A 14,150-nucleotide genomic window follows, 5' to 3' on the forward strand; every position below is an offset into this window, starting at 1 on the left:
ATTAAGAATTCCTCATATCAGTGAGGTCATATGATACATGTCTTTCTCTGTTTGACTTATTTCGCTCAGCATAATACCCTCCAGTTCCATCCACGTCGTTGCAAATGGCAAGATCTTATTCCTTTTGATGGCTGCATATTCCATTGTATATATATACCACATCTTCGTTATCCATTCATCTGTTGATGGACATCTTGGCTCTTTCCAGTTTGGCTATTGTGGACATTGCTGCTATAAACATCGGGGTGCACGTAGCCTTTCGGGTCCCTACTTTTGTATCTTTGGGGTAAATACCCAGTAGTGCAATTGCTGGATCATATGGTAGCTCTATTTTCAACTTTTTGAGGAACCTCCATACTGTTTTCCAGAGTGGCTGCACCAGCTTGCATTCCCACCAACAGTGTAGGAGGGTTCCCCTTTCTCTGCATCCCCGCCAACATCTGTCATTTCCTGACTTGTTAATTTTAGCCATTCTGACTGGAGTGAGGTGGTATCTCATTGAGGTTTTGATTTGGATTTCCCTGATGCCGAGCGATATTGAACACTTTTTCATGTGTCTGTTGGCTGTTTGGATGTCTTCTTTGGAAAAATGTCTGTTCATGTCTTCTGCCCATTTCTTGATTGGATTCTTTGTTCTTTTGGTGTTGAGTTTGATGAGTTCTTTATAGATTTTGGATACTAGCCCTTTATCTGATATGTCATTTGCAAATATCTTCTCCCATTCTGTCAGTTGTCTTTTGGTTTTGTTGACTGTTTCCTTTGCTTTGCAAAAGCTTTTTATCTTGATGAAGTCCCAAGAGTTCATTTTTGCCCTTGCTTCCCTTGCCTTTGGCGATGTTTCTAGGAAGAAGTTGCTGCGGCTGAGGTCGAAGAGGTTGCTGCCTGTGTTCTCCTTTAGGATTTTGATGGACTCCTGTCTCACATTGAGGTCTTTCAACCATTTGGAGTCTATTTTTGTGTGTGGTGTAAGGAAATGGTCCAGTTTCATTCTTCTGCATGTGGCTGTCCAATTTTCCCAACACCATTTGTTGAAGAGACTGTCTTTTTTCCATTGGACATTCTTTCCTGCTTTGTCAAAGATTAGTTGACCATATAGTTGAGGGTCCATTTCTGGGCTCTCTATTCTGTTCCATTGATCTATGTGTCTGTTTTTGTGCCAGTACCATACTGTCTTGATGATGACAGCTTTGTAGTAGAGCTGGAAGTCTGGAATTGTGATGCCGCCAGCTTTGCTTTTCTTTTTCAACATTCCTCTGGCTTTGTGGGGTCTTTTCTGGTTCCATACAAATTTTAGGATTATTTGTTCCATTTCTTTGAAGAAAGTGGATGGTATTTTGATGGGGATTGCATTGAATGTGTAGATTGCTCTAGGTAGGATTGACATCTTCACAATATTTGTTCTTCCAATCCATGAGCATGGAACGTTTTTCCATTTCTTTGTGTCTTCCTCAATTTCTTTCATGAGTATTTTATAGTTTTCTGAGTACAGATCCTTTGCCTCTTTGGTTAGATTTATTCCTAGGTATCTTATGGTTTTGGGTGCAATTGTAAATGGGATCGACTCCTTAATTTCTCTTTCTTCTGACTTGTTGTTGGTGTATAGGAACGCCACTGACTTCTGTGCATTGATTTTATATCCTGCCACTTGACTGAATTCCTGTATGAGTTCTTGTAGTTTTGGGGTGGAGTCTTTGGGATTTTCCACATAAAGTATCATATCATCTGCAAAGAGTGAGAGTTTGACTTCTTCTTTGCCAATTTGGATGCCTTTGATTTCTTTTTGTTGTCTGATTGCTGTGGCTAGGACTTCCAATACTATGTTGAATAGCAGTGGTGATAGTGGACATCCCTGCCGCGTTCCTGACCTTAGGGGGAAAGCTCTCAGTTTTTCCCCATTGAGAATGATATTCGCTGTAGGTTTTTCATAGATGGCTTTTATGATATTGAGGTATGTACCCTCTATCCCTATACTCTGAAGAGTTTTGATCAAGAAAGGATGCTGTACTTTGTCAAATGCTTTTTCTGCATCTATTGAGAGGATCATATGATTCTTGTTCTTTCTTTTGTTAAGGTATTGTATCATGTTGATTGATTTGCGGATGTTGAACCAACCTTGCAGCCCAGGGATAAATCCCACTTGGTCGTGGTGAATAATCCTTTTAATATACTGTTGGATCCTATTGGCTAGTATTTTGGTGAGAATTTTTGCATCCATATTCATCAGGGATATTGGTCTGTAATTCTCCTTTTTGATGGGGTCTTTGTCTGGTTTTGGGATCAAGGTAATGCTGGCCTCATAAAATGAGTTTGGAAGTTTTCCTTCCATTTCTATTTTTTGGAACAGTTTCAGAAGGATAGGTATTAATTCTTCTTGAAATGTTTGGTAGAATTCCCCTGGGAAGCCATCTGGCCCTGGGCTTTTGTGTTTTGGGAGATTTTTGATGACTGCTTCTATTTCCTTAGTGGTTATAGGTCTGTTCAGGTTTTCTATTTCTTCCTGGTTCAGTTTTGGTAGTTGATACATCTCTAGGAATGCATCCATTACTTCCAGGTTGTCTAATTTGCTGGCATAGAGCTGCTCATAATATGTTCTTATAATTGTTTGTATTTCTTTGGTGTTGGTTGTGATTTCTCCTCTTTCATTCATGATTTTGTTGATTTGGGTCATTTCTCTTTTCTTTTTGATAAGTCTGGCCAGGAGCTTATCAATCTTGTTAATTCTTTCAAAGAACCAGCTCCTAGTTTTGTTGATCTGTTCTACTGTTCTTTTGGTTTCTATTTCATTGATTTCTGCTCTGATCTTTATTATTTCTCTTCTCCTGCTGGGTTTAGGTTTTATTTGCTGTTCTTTCTCCAGCTCCTTTAGGTGTAGGGTTAGGTTGTGTACTTGAGACCTTTCTTGTTTCTTGAGAAAGGCTTGTATTGCTATATACTTTCCTCTTAGGACTGCCTTTGCTGCATCCCAAAGATTTTGAATAGTTGTGTTTTCATTTTCATTGGTTTCCATGAATTTTTTTAATTCTTCTTTAATTTCCTGGTTGACTCATTCATTCTTCAGTAGGATGCTCTTTAGCCTCCATGTCTTTGAGTTCTTTCCGACTTTCGTCTTGTGATTGAGTTCTAGTTTCAAAGCATTGTGGTCTGAAAATAGGCAGGGGATGATCCCAATCTTCTGGTACCGGTTGAGACCTGATTTATGACCTAGGATGTGATCTATTCTGGAGAATGTTCCATGGGCACTAGAGAAGAATGTGTATTCCGTTGCTTTGGGATGGAATGTTCTGAATATGTCTGTGAAGTCCATTTGGTCCAGTGTGTCATTTAAAGTCTTTATTTCCTTGTTGATCTTTTGCTTAGACGATCTGTCCATTTCAGTGAGGGGGGTGTTAAAGTCCCCCACTATTATTGTATTGTTGTCGATGTGTTTCTTTGCTTTTGTTATTAATTGCCTTATATAATTGGCTGCTCCCATGTTAGGGGCATAGATATTTACAATTGTTAGATCTTCTTGTTGGATAGACCCTTTAAGTATGATATAGTGTCCTTCCTCATCTCTTATTAGAGTCTTTGGTTTAAAATCTAATTTGTCTGATATAAGGATTGCCACCCCAGCTTTCTTTTGGTGTCCATTAGCATGGTAAATGGTTTTCCACCCCCTCACTTTCAATCTGGGGGTGTCTTTGGGTCTAAAATGAGTCTCTTGCAGACAGCATATTGATGGGTCTTGTTTTTTAATCCAATCTGATAGCCTGTGTCTTTTGATTGGGGCATTTAGCCCATTTACATTCAGGGTAACTATTGAAAGATAGGAATTCAGTGCCATTGTATTGCCTGTAAAGTGACTGTTACTGTATATTGTTTGTGTTCCTTTCTGGTCTATGTTGCTTTTAGGCTCTCTCTTTGCTTAGAGGACCCCTTTCAAGATTTGTTGTAGGGCTGGTTTCGTGTTTGCAAATTCCTTTAGTTTTTGTTTGTCCTGGAAGCTTTTGATCTCTCCTTCAATTTTCAATGACAGCCTAGCTGGATATAGTATTCTTGGCTGCATATTTTTCTCAATTAGTGCTCTGAATATGTCCTGCCAGTCCTTTCTGGCCTGCCAGGTCTCTGTGGATAAGTCTGTTGCCAATCTAATGTTTCTACCATTGTAGGTTACATATCTCTTCTCCCGAGCTGCTTTCAGGATTTTCTCTTTGTCTCTGAGACTCGTAAGTTTTACTATTAGATGTCGGGGTGTTGACCTATTTTTATTGATTTTGAGAGGGGTTCTCTGTGCTTCCTGGATTTTGATGCCTGTTTCCTTCCCCAAATTAGGGAAGTTCTCTGCTATAATTTGCTCCATTATACCTTCTGCCCCTCTCTCTCTTTCTTCTTCTTCTCGGATCCCAATTATTCTAATGTTGTTTCGTCTTATGGTATCGTTTATCTCTCGAATTCTGCCCTCGTGATCCAGTAGCTGTTTATCTCTCTTTTTCTCAGCTTCTTTATTTTCCATCATTTGGTCTTCTATCTCACTGATTCTTTCTTCTGCCTCATTTATCCTAGCAGTTAGCGCCCCCATATTTGATTGCACCTCATTGATAGCCTTTTTGATTTCTACTTGGTTAGATTTTAGTTCTTTTACTTCTCCAGAAAGGGTTTCTCTAATAACTTCCATGTTTTTTTCAAGTCCAGCTAGTATCTTTAAAGTGATGATTCTGAACTCTAGATCTGACATCGTACTAATGTCCGTATTGAGTAGGTCCCTGGCAGTCGGTACTACCTCTTGTTCTTTTTGTTGAGGTGATTTTTTCCGTCTTGTCATTTTGTGCAGAGGAGAATAGATTAATGAGAGAACAAAATGCTAGCAGGGTAACAACGTCCCCAGAAAATATACTCTAAACAAATCAGAAAATACCTGAAGCAGTGGGAAAAGAAAGGGAAAGAGAGAAAAAAGAAAAGGAAAGAAAAAAAGAAAAAAGAAAAAGATAAAGATAAAAACAAACCAAAGCAGAACAAAACAAAACAAAACAAAAACAGAATGTGATCAAATATGATCAGGCTGGTTTATAGATCAGTGCCACACACTAGATTTTGGGTGTATTTTGGTCTGTTAAAAGAAAGTCCCTCCCAAAATTTTAAAGAAAGAAAAACTTATATATGTACAAAAATAGGGGTTGATATGATGAAGGGATGGAATATGACTGTAAAGATGGAAATTATAAAAAATTTTAAAAAAGGATTTGATAAGTTGTTTGAAAAAAGAAAGAAGAGGATTAAAAAAAAAAGAAAGAAAGAAAAAAGGGAGAGAATGTGATCAGGCAGGGGAGTAGAAAAAAACCATACACTAGAGATTTAGAGTATATTTTGATCTGTTAGAAGAAACTATCTCAAGATTTTAAAGAGAGAACAACTTATATATATATGCCAAAAATATGGGTAACTACTATGAAGGGATAGAATATGACTTTAAAAATGAAAAATAAAATTTTTTTTTTTAAAAAAGGGATTGATAAGATGTTGGTTGAAAAAGGGAAAAAAAATTCAAAAAAAAAAGAAAAAAGGAAAAAAGAAAAAAAGACAGTTAAAAAAAATAATTAACTTTGAAAGACTAAAGAATCATGGTAAAAAAGCCATGAATTCTATGTGCAGTATTCCCCTAGCGCTGGAGTTCTGCCGTTCTCATTGATCGGTAAACTTGGTCTTGGCTGGCTGTTCTCGCTGATCTTCTGGGGGAGGGGCCTGTTGCCGTGGTTCCCAAATGTCTTTGCCGGAGGCAAAATTGCCCCGCCCTTGCCGGTCTGGGCTAAGTAATCTGCTCGGGTTTGCTCTCCGGAGCTTTTGTTCCCTGCAAGCTTTCCGTACAGCTTTGGAGGCGGAGAGTGAAAATGGCGGCCTCCCAGTCTCCGCCCCGGAGGAGCCGAGAACTCGGGGTCCCACTCCTCAGTGAGCCCCCAGAGAAAAGCAGTCAGTCACTCCCGTCTCCCCGGTCTCCGGCCACACTCCGCGCTCACCCGGCCTGTGACCGCGCCTTTCTATCTGGCACCCAACCCCGGGTGGAGTCTCCAAACCCAGCAGATCCCCGCGGTGCGCTCCCGCACCTCTCCTCCCGGGGGAAGAAGGTGAGTCTCCCCGGATCTGCCGCTTGTTGGGTCCCTGCTGGAGGAGCAGTGGCCCGACTGTGCCGCGGATCACGGTTTATGGCAACCCCGAGCTGAGAGCCCGCGCCTGGGCTCCGTCTCTGCAGCCGGCTTCCCTGCTCCGATACCTGGGAGCTCTGCCGCACTCAGGCACCCCCGGTCTTTCTGTGACCCCGAGGGTCCTGAGACCACACTGTCCCGCGAGGGTTCCACCCCCCACTTCGCCACCAGAGTGACGTCCCTCAGCGGAGCAGACTTCTAAAAGTTCCGATTTTGTGCTCCGCGGCTCTATCACTTGCCAGAAGCGGCCGACGGAGGCCCCTCCCCCGCCGTCTATCCTCCCGAATAACGCCTCGGATTCACTTCTCCGCACGTCCTACCTTCCAGAAAGTGGTCGCTTTTCTGTTCAGAGAGTTGTTGCTATTCTTTTCTTCGATCTCCTGTTGAGTTTGTAGGTGTTCAGAATGGTTTGATCCCTATCCAGCTGAATTCCTGAGAGGAGACGAAATCCAGGTCTCCTACTCCTCCGCGATCTTGCTCCGCCCTCATAGATAAATTTTATATAGTGATGTATAAATCTGTGTATATAGAGCTGATATATATATATATATATGTAGTAATATATGTATATATTGATATGTAACTAAGTTTTAGGACAATTTACATCAGTTCATTGATCTATTTGTTTCTTTTAAAACTAGTGATAGAGTAATTTCCCTAGTGTACTCAAAATTAATAATACATAATTACTAAATAGTAATTTAGATGTAGTGTGAAGCCCCAGGAGCTTCTGAAATGGGCCAGGTAGGGCACTGTGTTATGAGCATTCCTTCTTTTATTTCTCAGACAATCACATGGAATATGTGTTCCTCATTACCTGCTTTTAGAGAAGAGGGTATTTTTTTTTTTTTAAAGATTTTATTTATTCATTTGAGACACAGAGATACAGAGAGAGAGAGCATGAGCAGGGAGAGAGGCAGAGGGAGAAGGAGAAGCAGGCTCCCTGCTTAGCCAGGAGCCCGATGTGGGGCTCGATCCCAGGACCCTGGAATCATGACCTGAGCCGAAGGCAGATGCTTAACCATCTGAGCCACCCAGGCGCCCCTAGAGAAGAGGGTATTAAGACTTGGATAGGTTAAGTGATTTTCATCAGGTCATAGAGCTTGTCTATGCTGGAGCCAGCACATAAACCCAGGTATTCTGCCTCAAAAACCAGCTCATTTCACCATTATTTTGTCTTTTTTTAAACTCTATTTTATTATTTTTTTAACTGCCACGGAAATGCCAGAATTAGTTAGCTCCTACCTTGTTGAGGGACCTTTCGGATTTTTACTTTATCACTCCCACGAACCACGGTGTAATAAGAACGCTTTTTCATTTTTTTTTTTTTTGTTTTTTTTAAATCAGATGTGACCATTTCTTTATATAGGTCCTATCTTTTCTTTTTTCTCAGCAAATGATTAATTTCTACAGCCCTTCATAATAAGAGCTCTTAAAGAGACTAACAAAAACTCCTCAATTTATTCTTCATTAGGTTTGTATTTTAATATTAATTAGGAATATAATAAATTTATTTAGCAAATAATCTAATTTTTCTTGCTCAATTGTTTAAGTTATTTTGCTAACATTCTAGTACAGTATTAAGTAATAATTATTCTTTTGAATTCCTCCTTTAAGGATTGTTTTTAAGCCAGATCAGTAGTATAAGAAATATTCTTTACTTGCTCTACTAAAAAGCATTTGTTTCATTTTCACAACAGAATATTTTATTCTACCAAGTGTCTTTTTTCTATTAAAAGTAATAGTTTGATTTTCTACCTAAACATCACTATTCTTAAAAATAATAATGAAATTATGATGTTATTTTAAGGACAGGTGTCCTTGGAAGAACACATAAAAAACAGATTTATTTGCTAGTAAATAGGGCCTCCCTTAACTTGAAATTTCTGAATGGGAAAAAGAATATTGGCTAATGGAATAAGGTATCAAATTCAAAAGCAGCCTTCATTGCTGGAAAGGAGAAAGAAAGCCTCTCCCATCCATGTCTTCCTTTAAGACACATTGAGTGCTCCAACCCGCTACATAATATGAATGAATTATTCATTGAGTGAGGAGAGGAAAAGAGTATCTCCTCACTTACTGTTTAGTTCATTTTGTTAAGTTACTTGGCTTATCAGCAAAGCCATTGTTCACTATGTTCTCAGGGGAGAAGAGTTGCTGAAAATCAGGGAAAACCTGATACCACTTCCATGTGAAAACATGTAAAGCAACCTTCTCAACTTGTACCATTTTTTATATGACCAATAATATGCATAGCTGAACCTTGAAATAGTCTTCAAAATATTTTTTTTTAAATATTTTATTTATTTATTTGTCAGAGAGAGCACAAGCAGGGGAAGCGGCAGGCAGAGGGAGAAGCAGGTGACCTGCTGAGCAAGGAGCCCCATGTGGGACTCGATCCCAGGCCGCTGGGATCATGACTTGAGCCCAAGGCAGACGCTTAACTAACTGAGCCACCCAGGCATCCTATAATCTTTTTTCTATTAGTTCTAGAAGCTTCTAAAGGAATACTGAGAGGACTTTAATGAAGTCAATACCAAGACTTTCTTTAGTAAGAATTTCCCTCCTGTTACTATTCCAATTGCATTTTACATCCTAATTTCTAGTAATTTTTATAAGATGCTGTCATGAGCACTCCATGAAGGTACACACGAGTTGTGTCTTTCCAAGATGTCACCTTTATTCAGTCATAAAGCGAAGTTAATGACAATGATAAAGCAGTTCAGGATTCCAAACTCAATGATATTTCACCATGTGATTAAACTTGGCTTCTTACACAGCACACAGAGCAGGACAAAAGAAAACCACACAACAAACAAGATAACAGAAGGGTGTGGGAAGTTAACAAACCAAACTCAAAGTCAGTCTGTGGGTGCGCAGTTGAGATAGAGTGTCGGTCCTGTCCAGATTAGCTCTCGGCACTTATTGCTTATTATGTTCAAGCAGGGAAGGCTCTCAGTTCTGTTTGGAGATCAATCAGGCAGAGCCTTCGACGGCAGTTGCCTTTTCTAAGTGGTCAGACATAGAAGGGTCAGGTCTGAAGAGACTGACAGTTTGCTGCCAAAGTCCTCCCCTTTTTAAAGGGATTCAAGCGGACTTGGGCCCCTGCAGACCTCCTCTGCTCCTGCTTGTTATCAGTTCTGGTGTGTCAGCTGATGCTGGTCCCAGGGATGTCTCATAGCTGCACTACATTTAACTACTTGCATCATTGCTTGACACGGGCTCCTGCTTGATATGAGACACTCCATTTTGCTCTCTACAGATGCATAGCACATTTGAGGAGTCACAGAATATGTATTGAGTTCTTCTTGGATTCGATATCGAGGATAAGAAGAAAACAAAATGGATAGGCTCCCTTCCTTTATGGAGCTTTTATCTAATGAAATAAATGGCAATGCATTCAAATAAAATGATTTCAGCAATAGCAAAATCACTAATGTATTAAATTTACCATTTCTCCCTCAATTTTAAGTAATATCTATTTTTAAATAACGTTGAAAAAGGAGTATACACATCCTTTTTGGAAAAATCAAATTCTTTAAAATTTATCTTCTCCTCATTTTTACTTCAATACAAAGAATAGAAATCCCAAATCCAACTAGCTTTGGCCCAAAAGCTCTTATCAGAAAACTCATATAACTCTAGAGAAAACAATGGAGTAGCAGAGCCTCAGTCCCAATGGAAACAGGGTCTTTGCCATGAAATCTTTTTCACCTCATCTCTTATCTCTGCTTCCCATTGCTTATTGCCTTTATTTTCTAGGCAGACTTCCAACCCACATCAGGAAACAAGGCCACTCACAGAACCTGAGCAAGCTTGTCCCCGGAGAAGTACTTTGTCTCTTTCCTAGCTTTGGAAAACAGTTTAGTCTATCTTTGATAAAATCAAGTCCCCAGAATCAGTCAAAATATCAGTCAAGAAGACAATTTTAAAAGTGATAATTACCTTATGATCCATAATTGCAGATGAAAACCCAGTATGTTCTAGGAGGGTTAAAGGGCAGCTGTTGAGCATTAAAGGTCTCAAGTGATGGTCTGATCTTGAGGTTATTTAGATTGTTATTCTGTAGCTTCAGTTTAGACATTAATTGTTATAATAGACGGGGCTCCATTGGAATACCCAAACTCAGATTTATTCAATTTTTTCAAAAATGTACCTCAAAACTGCCCAAACACTCAAAAGGACAAGAGGAGGGGCACCTGGGTGGCTCAGTTGGTTAAGCATCTGCCTTCAGCTTAGGTCATGATCTCAGGGTCCTGGGATCGAGCCGCGTGTTGGGCTCCCTGCTCAGCGGGGAGTCTGCTTCTCCCTCTGCTCCTGCACCCCACTCATGCTCTCTCTCTCTCTCTCAGATAAATAAATAAAATCTTAAAAAAAAAAAGGACAGGAGGATTTCAAAGTTCTAGCTCTATACTCTTATATTTCAAGACACTGTAGCAAAAATATTGCTTCAAATGATATCCCTATCTAATATTTATTAGACACTGTATTTTAGAAAACAGAATTGAAGAGAAATTAATCTTAGTTTCATACCAAGATCTAATCAAGCCATGCCAGTTGACCAGATCCTATAGATTGATATTTTAAAATCAGATGATAGAAATCATCCATGAAGAAATTAATTATGGGGGCGCCTGGGTGGCTCAGATGGTTAAGCGTCTGCCTTCAGCTCAGGTCATGATCCCAGGGTCCTGGGATCGAGTCCCACATCGGGCGCCTTCCTCAGCAGGGAGCCTGCTTCTCCCTCTCCCTCTGCCTGCCACTCCACCTGCTTGTGCTCTCCCTCTCTCTATCTCTGTCTGCTTCTTCCTCTCCCTCTGCCTCTCCCACTGCTCATGCTCTCTCTCTCTCTCTGTATCTTTGTGTCTCAAATGAATAAATAAAATCTTTAAAAAAAAAAAAAAAGAATTAATTATGACCTGTCCCTAGGTCCATATTTGCTATAATGACAACAGTTTGATGACAATTTCTTCCCATAAAGGATCTCGTGAATATTTGAAACCACTCCATTTCCATTTCTTCTCTAACAACTCCATGCAGAATCACAGTGCATGAAAGAGTTCTGCCCAGAGAGAGAACTTATTCTCTATTGAGACCATCCACTCCAAATCTAGGACAGACAGTTAACATTACTCTTCTTACTCTAATCCCATCTCATGCTATTTTGTCTGCATTGCTTCAGTCTCAGGAGAAACTCATGGCATTTTTTGAATGTACTTTATTGGGTACCTATCTTCCTTCTTCTTCCTTTCTCCTCCTGAATCCTGTTAAGTCCATAAATCTAGCCCATCTAGTAAGAAATCACATGGACTTAGCCAGGTAGTCTTCCCAAAGCACTACCTTCCTTCAGTGTTTGAGTTTCCCAGGTCTTAAATAACTTGCACTACATCAGTGACTGCATAAACATTCCTTATTTGCCAATTCCTTAACTATAGCAGTTAGATATACTTTTAATTTTATCTTTACGTTTAATTTTCCTCTGTTGTTCCTCTAATCCTTTGAAGCAGACACAGCTGTTAAAGATATATTTTAAACTTAATTCTCAATTTATCCTTATTCTACTTTTTCTGGATCAGAGTATCTTCCTTTCTCTTTGCTTCCAGGTCAATACATTAATTCTCCTAACAAAGTACGACAAATATTGCTTTGTGAAATTGGGAGATGGGGAGTTGCAGATTCAGAGGTTTTGAGTGGCCCTTTCCAACTATGTTAGCTCTTACCCCACAGGCAGGGAAGCAATGTGGGAGTTACTCCAACTCTCAAGTCTATAGATGCTACTGGTACATCCTGGGTCAGTAGAAATTATTAGTGAATGTGTCTATTGACAAAACGGACCCACTGTTAACCATAACACTATTTATTACTTGGTCCCCCATAAGCCCGCCTCTATCAGGAGGTCCATGCTGACACCATGCTGGGTATTCATGCCATCTCCGAACCCTATATTCAATAGTTCTCAAATGTCTGATTATTCTCCTTTTCTCAGGGTACAGTTAACTGAACAAATGACCATAGGTTCTTTGGAGAATGGTTGGATGAATCACTATGGTATAAACTTACCATATAGTTGCAGAGTACTTTCTCATAAGAATCTCACATATTGTCCAGACAATAGATTCCAGAATTGAAAATCAGCTAAGGTCTGGGACTTCAGCAAATGTCATGAATTTTTATCGAGGTAACCAATGTCAGCTGTCTGCTCCTTTACCATTGTTGACTATTCCAAGGGACGCCATGTTTTATTAACTGTTCATAAAATTCCCTGCTAGTGAAGCCCTCTTGTTGGTCCCTCCAACCTTGCTATTTATTACATAATTGTAGCCTTCTGGGTTTTGATAGTTAAGTGCTATCACCTGACCTCTATTAGCATTCCTCTGTTAAGGCCCATGGATATTGGTAAATTGAGCACTAAAATCATCACCCCAACTGTCATACCCAGCCTGAAATGGAGAGCCATCACTGTACTTCCTAGTGAGGTTGGTGCTCCTGTCTCAACACACTTTTGACAGCCGTGGTGAATGTTATGTCCTTTTTGCCTTACAATAGAATGGAGTACTCTGGCAGTTTTCTGGACCTCTCAGATTTCAATTTCAGCATGCCCACTTTCCTCAGCCTTTCTCTTCCTTCTTTTACTGGCAGCCAGAATAACTTGATTATTTCTATACTGTTACTCATTAGCCATCAATTTCTCCAGATCTCTCAGAGGCACCCTAACAGATTTTGATCCATCCCATAGGATCATTGCCAGCTTGTTAAATCCCTTACCCCAGAAAGTATTTTCAAGTCAATGAATTTTTAGTTACATCTTTTTAGATGCTCACCCTCTACATCCAGCATCCTCAATATCCAATACCTGGGATATTTCTAAGGTTGACTGAATATATCTCGGCTGAGTATTTAATACCTACTTATTCTGTATCTCTAACTGTTTGATATTTTTCTGGTCAACTATGTTCATTTTTCTGCTACAGGAGAGAAGGACCCTACTTGTAAGCTACAAAATACATCCTTTGACTCTCAAATTTAGGCTTTATCTGCCATTAATGACCTTAAGTTTCTCATTATTTCTCTGGAGAGTGTCAGCAATAACCAGCCACTTACTCTCTTTCACACTTTTCAAATACCTAAACCCTTGCATCTGCAAGCACACTTCCCACAATTGTTAACTATGTCCCAGGGCACCTCCAGTGAAATCTTTAGCAATTCCATTGTCACTACCACTGGATGTACCACCCATACTACTCTGGATATCATCATGTTCATCCATCAGATGATGAGTAAATGGTCCCAGAATGCAGGCCCTTTGCTTCAGACAATTACTGATATCATAGGTTTTAGTTTGGGTCCCTCAAGAAGCAGACACCAGATGGGGTTAGATATGCAAAAGATTTGTTGGGTAAGAGAGAATGGAAGAAAGCCAGAGAAGTTCAGGAAAGCATCAGACCATAATGCATGTCTGACTCCTCTAGAGGAGAGAGGGAAGTAAGTAAGATTAGATAGAAAACAAAAACAAAACATTCCTAAGAAAGTCAAGGCTAGGACAATATTGAGTCATCAAGCCAAAGTCACCTGTTAGAAATATAACATATATCTAAGGAACAGGCCAACTTCAGTAACCCTGCCATGCTTAGTCATTGCTGAGAGGACCCTATTGGAAGTACGCCTTCATTGAGTTTGCATTGACAGTTTTCAGGGAACAGCACCCAGGGCCAGGAAGCAACTAGATTCCTGGAGGTCAGGAATTGAAAGGCATACCTACGTGACAATGATTCCTGTTTTCTGCCAGATTCAAAGGAATGCAACTCTGCGGTCACACAGTGTCTTGGCTTGGAGGTGTTGGTGCTTCCTTTAATGTTCTGATGTTGATATCTTAATTTATTAATGATTTTTAAATAAGGATTTCTGCCTTTTCATTTTGCACTGGGCTCCAGAAATTATATAGTTAATCTTGTCTGTGACTGCAACTACAGTATG

The sequence above is a fragment of the Halichoerus grypus genome, chromosome 4 (genome assembly GCF_964656455.1).
Source record: "Halichoerus grypus chromosome 4, mHalGry1.hap1.1, whole genome shotgun sequence".
Classification (NCBI taxonomy): domain Eukaryota; kingdom Metazoa; phylum Chordata; class Mammalia; order Carnivora; family Phocidae; genus Halichoerus; species Halichoerus grypus.